At 36.7% G+C, this 12,644-nt stretch overlaps 1 protein-coding gene across 1 annotated transcript in view; it reads right to left on the reverse strand.

Annotated features, from left to right (window-relative positions):
• The window catches only part of LOC121737732 (octopamine receptor beta-2R), a 181,730-nt gene that overhangs the window by 101,582 nt on the left and 67,504 nt on the right, over positions 1–12,644 (reverse strand). The gene's annotated exons all lie outside the window — the stretch shown is intronic.

Consider the following 12,644-nt stretch of genomic DNA (forward strand, 5'->3'; position numbering starts at 1 on the left):
CTCTCTCGATTAGGATTTTTATGGAAAATCTTTCGAGCTAATGAGATTAACAAGGTAGTAAATTTAATGCGGGTTTCGGGTTTTTATCCCAAAATACGGGAAAGAAGTTTGAATGTATTAATTTGAAGGATTTTACTTTGTAAGCTTGGGAAAAGATTTTTCGTTGTTTAATAGTATTATGATGTTACATCATATTTTTAAGTAGATTTAATACCATTCTAAGACTAGGGTTAGACAAGGGCTACACGCTCAGTCTGTCATCAGTAAAATTATTAAAAAGATGTTTTTTTTATCCGATATCAATACTGATGACATTTCCGTGGTTGTTTTCACGCGAGCAAAATCACGCGCTTTTCTAGTTTCTTTATAAAATGTCCAGAAACATGAATGTAGCCGTAACTTTGTGAGCAGTTTTAAAAACGAATAAAAACTGAAAAAACTCCGCCAACTACATCAAACTGTCCCTAGAGACTAATTAAATTTGTTAAAAGTTGAAAACCCCTTCAAAATTAATCATCACCGAAGTTGAAAGCGCCGTAACTATTCTGTCTGAAAAATTTTCGCCTTCGAGTTTTATGTTTTAGGTCAAACACACAAAAAGTCTAGAGCTTGGAACATTGACTACTGAAAGAGAGTAAATATATATATATATATATATATATATATATATATATATATATATATATATATATATATATATATATAATAAGTAGCAGGTAGATGTTATGACGAAGGCATCCGAAACCGGCGTGAAACAGCGCTTACGCTGTGTTTCGCCGAGTGAGTGACTTTACCGGAGACCCAATCCCCTACCCTATTTCCTTTCCTACCCTCCCCTATTCCCTTCCCTTCCCATCCCTACCCTCCCTTATTACCCTAGATTACCTCTTAAAAGGCCGGCAACGCACGCGCAGCTCTTCTGATGCTGTGAGTGTCCATGGGAGACGGAAGTTGCTTTCCATCAGGTGACCCGTTTGCTCGTTTGCCCCCTCATTTCATAAAAAATAATAACTGATTAAAGGAGGATGTGGTGAACAAAAAGAATTATCTTCTTCTGAACTATATATTTATGTAATAGCGGGTTTACATTATTCTTATCCAGTAATCCAATCCAGTGCTTGGTTACTGTATACTGTATATTGGTGTAATGTAAAGGAAAACTGTATTCAGATTACTGGATGAGAATTTAATATGTAGATCGCCCATAAAACATTTTTTTTTTCGTGTTACGCAAAACGTGAAACACATAAATCTAACGAATATTTTAAATGGGAAAGTGTGTCTGTCTGTATGACCGTCTGTCTGTCTGTTACCTCTTCACGCCCAAACCGCTCAACCGACTTTGCTGAAATTTAGTATAGATATGCTTTGAGTCCCGGGAAAGGACATAGGATACTTTTTATCCAGGTTTCCGCGCGATATACTAATTTTGGCGCAACGGAGTTACGGGCATTATCTAGTACTTGATAATCGGTTAAACGCCATGACTAATTCAATTCATTAAAATGAATGGGCTCGTACCTATACAGATGGACAATCAATTGGTATTCACGAACGCATGAACGATTTACATGTTGCAAGCAGACCGGACATTCGGTACACTTGTAAAACGTCCAGGACGTTAAGTCAACATTGACTCGAAGTTAGGCGTATAATGCGACGCTGAGTTTTGCGGGTTTTTCAGTATTCATTTGCCGTGTTAGCTCAAAGTTTTGTGCTAACATTTACGTATGTGCTCTAGATTTTACGGTTTTCAAGTTTTTGTTTCATTCAAACATTTAAGTAGATATTTTATGAGTTGTGATTTATGTTATCTAATTAATGTGATGTTTCACAAAAAGTCTTGCGACTTGGACTTTATTTTTAAATAATCATAAAAGGCTTATAAATGGAATTAAATGAAGTTTTTTTATTATTAATATGCAAAAAAAATATATAATTGATATATTCTTCTTCTTATATATAAAAATGGATTTTCAAATGTGTTAGTCGCGCTAAAACTCGAAAACGGCTGAACGGATTGGGCTGATTTTAGTCTTAAAATATTCGTAGAAGTCCAGGGAAGGTTTTAAAGTGACACGAAGTTCACCGGGACAGCTAGTAAAAAATAAACAATACCTTTCTTTTTATGTTCCACATGGCACTTTAGTCATTAATATAGCTCTATTTTCTTTATTATAAGGACTGAGTCAACAATAAGACCCACATTTCTATTCGGACACAAAAAGATTCTCAGTCTCTTAATGCCATCATAATCCTGTATTATATTATTCTGAAAGATATAATATGGTCGTCGTACGGTCGTATTATTTTCAACGGCGATGTTAATATTAAATAATATTATATATAAATAAATAATAATAAATTACAATGCAACAAAAACGATTGCAAACAAAAAATATATTTTTTACGAACGCAAATTTTTGCTTCCCAAAAAGTGTGATTCGAGTATTTCAACCTATTTTGAGTAGATTTAGGAAATTCTAAATTCAATCTTAAACGGTAACATAGCAATAATCCCTAGGCGCAGTGATTCCTTAACATATATCGGCTTAGCACGCTGGTTAAGCACTAGATTATAGCTTTGACCCTGACTAAATCTAGATAAGCTAGGCAGGTATTAGACTGTGCGATTGTTGTTTCGTAGAATAATGCATATTATTATGAATGCGCAGGTATGCGCAAAGAGATAATAATATATTTACACTCAATTGTTAAGCCAATTTGTATAAAATTCGGTAAGCATATAGGTGAATAATATTATGGACTGATGGATGAAATGGATGAATTTCTTTCGGGAACCTTAATTATTCCCGGATAAAAAGTATCCTATATCCCTTCCCGGGACTAATATTTTTGGGCCTGAAGAGGTAGTTACCTCTTCAGGCCCAAACAGATATACACTTTTTTGCATTTATAACATTAGTATGGTAACGCCGCATCCACTTTTCGCTCATCATTCGCGCGGATGCATACAATGAGGAAACAGATGGTCAGATCCTATCTCACATTGCAGTTTATAAAATGTAACATTTTAATTAAAACCGATGCAGGAAGTTATCGTAACTAAGGCAATATCGTTTGATATATTGCCTTTATTAAATGGGTTCAAGGTTTAAACGGCTGGTTAAAGAAGATTAATATAAGGGTCAGGTCAGACGGCTCAGACCGCAACGTGACGCGTAGATACCGTGAGATCATTGACATAATCAACTATTAGATCTTTGCGTGAGATGCATTTCAGTATTCAATTGACAGACTTCAATTCAATTGCGAGAGACGTCATGAAATTTACATTGAAATCTGTCGATTCCATCCATACTATTATTATAAATATGGAAGTCCGTCTCTCTGTCTGTCTGTCCGTCCGTCAGTCTTTCTGTCTGTTCCTCTTTACGCCTGAACCGTTTGACCGATTTTGCTAAAATTTGCTATGGGAATACTCTGAGTCGCGAGAAATGAAGTAGAATATTTTAATCTATAAAAAATTTATGGTTCCTGAGCTATAAACGAATTTGGGCGCAACGGAGTTGCGGGCTTCATCTAGTATTATTATAATAGACCACAGGGAAGGCCAAAGGAATAGTACATAATATATTGTGATAAAAGTAAATCGAACAAAACTTTGTCTTAACATGACTAAAACAATACGAATAACGCCATTTTAAAACTAAATCCAAAAAACTCATTTCATTTCCACCAAATAGGAATTTCAACGTCAATTAGCTGAGTATTTTCAGCTTTATATCTAGTTTTATTTCAGAATCCAATCAGCAAATAGCCCTATTGATAAGGTTTTATCAAAATCAGCACATCTCAATACATTCGACGCGGATGATATCAGCAAATCCGCTTTCAACACACGAAGTGATAAATAATGGATATGGTACTTTATTTACATCTAATTTTTATTAGACAAATAGTGGGTTTTATTATTTAAATCCAGTAATTCAATCCAGCGCTGGTTTGCTACTAGAGTAATTTTGAATGGGTACTGGAATGAACTGAATTGCATTCCAGTGCATTCCAGGTCCCGTTTAAATTATTCCAATAGCATTTCCAGCCATTGGATTATTATACAATAATCCAATGGCTGGAAATGCTATTGGAATAATTTAAACGGGACCTGTATTCACTATACAGTAATAAGAATAACTAATTACTAATGGTACATTTTTTTGAGATAAGAAATATCCTATGTCCTTTTCCTGTTTAAGAGTGTTTTTTTTAATGAAATAAATGCGGCACACGAGCAAACGGGTAACCTGATGGAAAGCAACTCCCGTCGCCCATGAACACTCGCAGCATCAGAAGAGCTGCAGGTGCGTTGCCGACTTTTTAAGAGGGAATAGGGTAATAGGGGAGGTTAGGGAAGGGAATAGAAGAGGGTAGGGAAGGGAAAAGGGTAGGGGATTGGGCCTCCGGTAAACTCACTCACGCGGCGAAACACAGCGTGTTTCACGCCGGTTTTCTGTGAGCCCGTAGTATTTCTCCGGTCGAGCCGGCCCATTTGTGCCGAAGCATGGCTCTCCCACGTCAAAAAATGTATGTTTGTCTATCCTCTTAACGCTTAAACAGCTCATCCGATAGAGATTTGGTTTACTCAGTATTAAAATCGAACAATCTTTAACAGATTTCGTGGACATACTTTGGTAGTACCATCGAAGAAAGGTCATACGCAGATGGCGAACATACGTCATTCGGTCGGGCTATATCAATTCAATATTAGTTGTGATCTGTCGGCTGGTTTTGAAATAACGCAAACAAATTACGAAGATCCGCTATTTGGCTGTGATCAAGTTTTCTGTTAAACCTACAAAAGCAGAGCTATATTACCTTCTTTGTAGTCGGTTAAAAGTGTAAACGGCAAGTTGCAAAACGAAATCTACTTTGTACAATGTCGTTCTTCACCGCGTGCTTTTAACAACTGAATTATGTAAATGTGTAATGTTTCATTCACGGTAGCATTTTAGTTTTATTTTGCACAATCCTTCAATTACTTCTAGCGAAATAATGTTTTTTTTTTTAAATATTAATTAATTTATTTATTTATTCATTGATTCACCAACAGAATCACATTGAACAAAATATATGATATTGAATGTACCGTAACTTCTTGGTGGAAATTAATGTTTCACAGGAATAATATACACTTTTCATGCACTTTTTCCACTTTTATTAATAACAATTATGTTTTAAACGACCGGTTTCGATAAAATCATCATCAGGTGTAGCTGATGATGATTTTATCGAAACCGGTCGTGTAAAACATAATTGTTATTAATAAAAGTGGAAAAAATGCATGAAAAGTGTATATTATTCCTGTTGAACAAAATACAAAATAATACAGCACAGTTTTTTATGGACGAAATCTGTTCCAATGAAAGGTGAAATACAACAAGGTTTGCAACAATGGGATGAAATGAAATAAAATACTTATTGTGAATGAAATGGGTATTATTAATTAACAATATTATGTAGTCTACTACTACTACGACAAGGAAAAATAAAATTAAAAAAGAAACAATAACTTCTTATAAACTAAATAAAAACATAGTTTTAACAGATGGTTACTGATCGGGCTTCCTAAAACTTTAAAATATTAATATATTCTAATATTATAAAATTATAGTGTTAAGGTTTGTTGACAAACTAGTACGAAAGTTTCATATTTGGTTGATATATTTTTTCTTATCGGGTATAAAAATCGGCCAACATATTCATATTATCCGAAACGTGGGAGATAGATATAGATTTCATACGTGGGAGAGAGATGTTTCGGCACGAATGGGCCGGCTCGACCGGAGAAATACCACGTTCTCACAGAAAACCGGCGTGAAACAGCGCTTGCGCTGTGTTTCGCCGAGTGAGTGAGTTTACCGGAGGCCCAATCACCTACCCTATTCCCTTTCCTACCCTCCCCTATTCCCTTCCCTTCCCATCCCTACCCTCCCCTTTTACCCTATTCCCTCTTCAAAGGCCGGCAACGCACCTGCAGCTCTTCTGATGCTGCGAGTGTCCATGGGCGACGGAAGTTGCTTTCTATCAGGTGACCCGTTTGCCCATTTGCCCCCTTATTTCATTTAAAAAAAAAAAAAAACGACATTGTAACAGGGCAAACATCGCACGATCCCGATTGAGGATCTCAAGCGTATTTCCGCACCGTATACGGCAAAATAACGTTTGCCGGGTCAACACTCAACTATACTTCCTACACTAAAATTACTGGAATACTTCCCACTCTTGAGCTACTCGAATATTAAGTGGAATACTTTCTATTCCTTAGGAGGAGTAGAAAATATTCCAGATAGTATTCTTCTTCTCCTGACTATTTTTGTAGCGGGCCTCGCGACAGCTTTAGCATGGCCCTCGGGCTCGTTGAGATCATAATATTATCAAAGGGTTTTCGAGGTTGAATACCGCTGTCAATCCTGGCGACACAGGAGATTAAGTGATGGAAATATTATGTAGTGTGCCAAGGCCCAATTACTAAAAAAAACTCAACTTGTACATAAAATCATAATATTTATGCCACATCCAAATATAGCAGATCGCGGACGCAATCGCAGCGGTAATTCCTGCATCCCGCCACATGCTCATTGTCTCCGTCTGTCTGTACGTCTCTGTATTGTACTAACATACATTCATAGTAGATAATATACTTACTAGTTGGTGATAAATAGATATCGGATTTATATGCATTTGCATACGCAAGTATGCAAATGCATTAAATATAATATAATGGCGCTTTTTAGGCGATAGTGCATATTTTGGCAATTTTTAGTTGATAGTGCATATTTTGGTAGTTTTATGCCCTGGTAGTCTCCAAACTAGCTATCATGACACACACTAAGGCCACAAAAACAGAGATACGATTTACGATAGATCAAAAATTTAAAATATGTGGGCTCCACCCCACTTAAAGAACGCAATACACCCGATGGGTACAATATCTTTCTAAAAACAATTTTTTTCTTTATAGTTAGCAACATTAGTAAAAGATTTAAATAAAGTAGTTACCGATTTATTAAACTTCCATGGGCATTAAGATTGCAATCGGAAATTGTTGGTAGAAAATGATTATTGGTGCTGTATAAAAAACGAAAAATCCTGGATTTCATGAAATTATAAAAAATTGACGCATTTATTAACGTCACCACCGGAAAGCTTATCAAAAAAATAATAAATTTTAATAATAAGTGACTTTTGATTGTGCATATTTTGTGCATATTTCGGCCGTTTATCGTGCATACTTGCATGCATATTTCGGCACTTTGATCGTGCATATAATCCGATGTCTAGTGATAAAGAATTACATCCATACATACTTATGGAAGAAATGTGCTTATAATATGAGTTCAAAATATGGATATGAATCCATACTTACCTACTAATTTTATTACTTAAGAGGAGTCCACACCGCCCTTTTTTTCATACAAACGTAGTCCCCTGTTTCCTCCCTGGATAATGCTAGTAGAGTTATAATCTTTTTCCTGAATATCTACGGCCACTAATACAATGTCCGTATGTTTTTTTTCATAATTTAATTATTAAATAAGATATGAACGTTCAAAAACTCAAAAAAAAGGCCAGATTTTCCGCTGTGTTCAAACATCCAGAAAACAGATTTGGCTAGATTATACAAAAAAAAAATAGGAACACAGCTCAAGCCTTTCTTTAATCTTCAATGAAAAAAGTACTTAAGTCGGTTAAGTTTTGGAGAAGGAATCAGGGGACAACGAATCGTTGATTTTCTGCAGTTGTCTCTATCGCGTTCTGCGGTATAGGCTTGAGGTAAGGGAGACAGCTATAGATATTACACGTACTTTTTATTAATTTCTCTAGCCCCTGGTGTATCCTCTTAATGCGAAAGTGCGTCTGTCTATCTGTCCGTTCGTCAGTTTCATAGTAAGTATATTAATACAGAAGGTAGTATAATTAGTACTAGTTGGTGATAAATTAGTATTACATCCATACATACTAATGGAAGTAATGTGCTTACATGAGTTTAAAGTAGGTATGTAATGGATCCATACTTCCTACTAATTTTAATTTATTAATGTGAAAGTGCGTCTGTCTATCTGTCCGTCCGTCCGTCGGTCTGTCTGTCTGTTTGTTTGTTTGTCTGCAGTTACCTCCTCACGCCCAAACCGCTGAACCGATTTTGCTGAAATTTGATTTGACTTTGAGTTCTGGACGTCCTGGTGAAGGTCATGGGATAGTTTTTATGCTGAAAAAATGTACGATTCCCGCGCGATAAATTTAATTTCGCGCAACGAATATTTTGCAGGCTATCTAGTACTATATGAGGTCAGTAACGCACCTGCAACTCTTTTGATATTGCGACTGTCTATTGGCGACGGTAATAGCTTACTCACTTGACTCATTTGCTCGTTTACCCCCTAATACAGTGTTTCCCAACCTGTGGTCCGTGAACCCCTGGGGGTCCGCGAGTATATGTTTGGGGGTCCGCGGTGTCATCTCTGGACCATACGTAATCCGATTTTTTTGCAGTTTATTTTATTAAGGGGGTCCGTGAAAACTGTGCTTTACATCCTGGGGGTCCGTGGTTGAAAAAGGTTGGGAAACACTGCCCTAATACAAAATAACAAACAATAATTGAACGACGCGTAGATGCATTTCAATTTTTTTATGGATTTGACAGCTGATTTGCAAGACGTCTCGCGCTCACAAAATCTGTCAATTCACTTCAATTTTAGAAATGCATTTACGCGTCACGTAATTGCGGTCTGAATTGACCCTTACTATGAAGTATGAACCAACAATATAAAAATGAATAAAAAAGATCGCACAATTTACTACGCTCATCGCACCGGAAGATCTTTTATTGTTATTGTCCATTTAAAAATGTACATTCATGTAGCAGTTTACGTTTTAATGGTTATTTAAATTTATATTTTATAGGACTTTATTAAACCACAGTATAAACAGTAACAGTAGCGTAATAAAGCCATGCCTTTAAGGGGGCGACTAACATTAAAGCCCCGAATTGTTTCATTTTCTAAAATTAGATACTACATTATATTTCCGAGAATTCGATCTGAGTAAAAACACGATATCTTAAAATTTTCTCGATAGAAAAAAAATCACAAAGATGCATCTAATTTTCACGAATTTTTCATTAATTGCCATAACCGTGCATTGAACTTAGTTAATATTTTAACACATTGCATAAAATTCTATCATTGAGAGATCGACCTAGCGGATTTTTAAACTGTTGTATATTTATCGAGTTACCTATTGAGAAAAAACTAATTTGGCGATGAATCCGCGTCGTCCTTTTTCACCTGGCATATGAAAGACGGGCGTGAGTGTGAAGAAAGAAGGACGATGTTTGATTTTTTGGGTTAGTCGCCCTCTTAATGCCTCATTTAAATGATTTCTAGAGCGTTCATAGTCTTTTAAGTTATTGCATAGCTTTTATCGCGTGCTCTGAGTTCCGAACTCACCGACCGACCGAATCAAGAAATTCCGTAACGAAAAAAAATCTTAACACCCCCCACTCCGACCAGCTCAGCTGTGCGGCGTCGTCACACTTCGGCACGGTGTTTGTGTGCGTAACGTATGCGAATTATAATTGCATAAGTTGATGAAAAAAGCTATGCAATAAGCTTTACCACGGCAGTCCCCGAGTGCGACACTTTTTTTTTCGTATATTTCTTTAGTCAACTTTTTTATATTCAATGTACTTAATTGGTACAATTTATATACAAAATATACCAATTCCTCTTACGTTTAAGGAAAATTTTGAAGGAAAATTTTAGGCGAGAATTAGCAGAAAAAGTTTTTATGAGATACTTAAGAATTAAAATTCGTAAAAACGAAAACATTTGACTGCTCGAGAAATATTTTTTCCTCGAGTCCGAAGTATATTTTTAACGATGATAACCACAGACATAGATCGTGATAGATACCGCATGTGTGTGTACTTCGCGTGCCATATCGCGCTCCCAAACGACGAGCAATGCTCGTCTTGCGAAAGTCTGTTCTTTAGTCCGAATCGGACGTCAATCGGAATTTTAAAAATGCCTAAATGCCTAAAAGTGCCGTATTGAGCTGTATATATTGAAATAGAAACGTTGGCCTAGGTAATGGGCAATTTCTTATCATCGGCACGTCTCAGTAGCTATAAAAAAGTGACACGCTCGTTTTCATACAAATGGAGCTACATGCGGTATCTATCTTGATCCATGTCTGTGATGGTAACTTAGCAATAATTGTTAAAGTTGTATAAAATGTAGTTAGCCAAGATAGTCCTGATTTGGCGTATTTTAATTTATACGCCGTCAATCGTAATCCACAGTTATATAATAATAATAATATCTACGGACGCTTCACACCACGTCAGTCTGGCCCCCTGCTTTGTACTAAGTACTTGTGTTACGGGTACCAGACAACGGAAATATAATTAATACCTTTATACCATACATGATACACACCCATGACCCAGGAACATACGAAACTTACTTGTTCCGTCGGCGGGATTCGAACCCGCGACCCCCGGCTTGAGCGCTGACAACGCGCTCAACCACTGAGCCACAGAAGTCGTCGAATTATAAATGCGAAATTGTGTTCATCTGTCTGTTATCTCTTCGCGCCCAAACTGCTGAACCAATTTTGCTGAAATTTAGTCTACGGATACGTTGAGTCCCGGAAAAGTACGTAGAATACTTTTATCCCGAAAAAATGTACGGTTTTCTCGCAATAAAATAATTTTGGCGCCAGAAGCAGGCTGCATCTAGATATAGTATAAATGCGAAATTTAAAACTGTTTTTCGGCAAAAACCCGGGACACTTAAGGGTCCGGATACACTTGTCCATTTCCTTTACAACAGGAAAAGTTTATCTCCGAAAATATAAAGGGTCTTTTGTGTGGGCTGTGGTTTGGATTAACATGGAGTGATTTCGTCGGTTACTTGGTTAGATAGTGGTTTATTGATAAAATGTTTGATTTAAAGGGTAAAAATATAGAAGAATAGATGACGCCCTCAAATCCATTGTGCAAAAAAATTTCCGGCATAAAGTATCTTCGTACCAAATTTCAACAAAATTATAATAAGTTTAAGCGTGAAGAGGTAACAGACAGACAGACACATCTAATATCCTAATACTTCTAATAAGAAGTATGGATTAGATAACGTGGTTATCTATTGGTGAATTTTCGGAATTGGTTGGATCCAGAGATAATCTCTTAAAACGTCACAAACTTTAATACTAGTTTATATAAGGTAACTCATAACTCATTAGTCACAGTGCCGGTCCGAGTTTCGGCTTTGACCACTTTCGGCCTCAATTAAACTTTCGGCTCTTAATCTGCAGTTAAGTCAAAGGTTTCGGATTAACAAACGACAAAAATTAGGTAGGTTTGTCATTATCTAAATACAGTGTGTAACAAAAATAAGTGACAATACTTTAGGGTGTGTACGTGTTCCTTGTACAGAGTTCACTCTGAAAGTAGCAGCGCTGAAAGACCAATTTTTTTTTTCACTTTTGTATGGGCAAGGGCCCGAGCGTCAAGAGTTTCCCCATACAAAAGTGAAAAAAAAAAATTGGTCTTTCAGCGCTGCTACTTTCACAGTGAACTCTCTACAAGGAACACGTACACACCCTAAAGTATTATCACTTATTTTTGTTACACCCGGGATATAACTCAAAGGTGACTGACTGGCATAGTGATATATCATCGCAAAGCCCAAACCACTGGACGGATCGGGCTGAAATTTGGCATGCAGGTAGATGTAATGACGTAAGCATTCGCTAAGAAAGGATTTTGATCAATTTTACCCCCAAGAGGTTAAAATATGGGATGAAAGTTTGTATGAAACTTTGTCAATTTTAAACCGACCGGGCTGAGACTGTGCATGCATAACGCTACTATAAATGTTTTTTTTTATATAAATTCCCCTAAGGGGATTAAATAGGGGATGAAAGATTGTATATACTAATACTTTTTAACGCGAGCGAAGCCGCGGGCAAAAGCTAGTTCCGAGGTAAAAACAATCCTATGACCTTCTTCTGATGTTGCGAGTGTCCATGGGCGACGGTAGTTGCTTACCATCAGGTGACCCGTTTGCTCGTTTGCCCCCTTATTTAATTAAAAAAAAAAATCGGCTAAATCGGTTCAGCGGCTTGGACGTGAAGAGGTAACAGACAGACATAGAGATACACTTCCGCATTTATAATATTATTATAAGTGAGGATCATAATATATATTATTATATTAGAAAATAAATAATGCCTGAGACGGTTTATTTATAAGAATTCCAAAGCAAACTTTGGATTTAGCCGAATATCGTATTGATAACTTTATCGGCGTCGGCTTCGGCCTCAACTCACGCCATGCCTTATACGTAAAATGTCTGAGACGAAGGCACTTCTCTTAATTGGAGAATAGTTGACGGCGAGTGAATGAGTGAAAAGTGAAGTCAATTTGAACTGGATAGGGTCTGATTGGACCCTAAAATATCAGTTATTGATCTTCGCCGGAGAACTGTTATAGCTGTTATCATAATTATTGCGAAGTAAAGACGAGTACAGCTTTTTTTATGTGATAAGGGGGCAAACGAGCAAACGGGTCACCTGATGGAAAGCAACTTCCGTCGCCCATGGACACTCGCAGCATC

The sequence above is a fragment of the Aricia agestis genome, chromosome 21 (assembly GCF_905147365.1).
Source record: "Aricia agestis chromosome 21, ilAriAges1.1, whole genome shotgun sequence".
NCBI classification, from domain to species: Eukaryota; Metazoa; Arthropoda; class Insecta; order Lepidoptera; family Lycaenidae; genus Aricia; species Aricia agestis.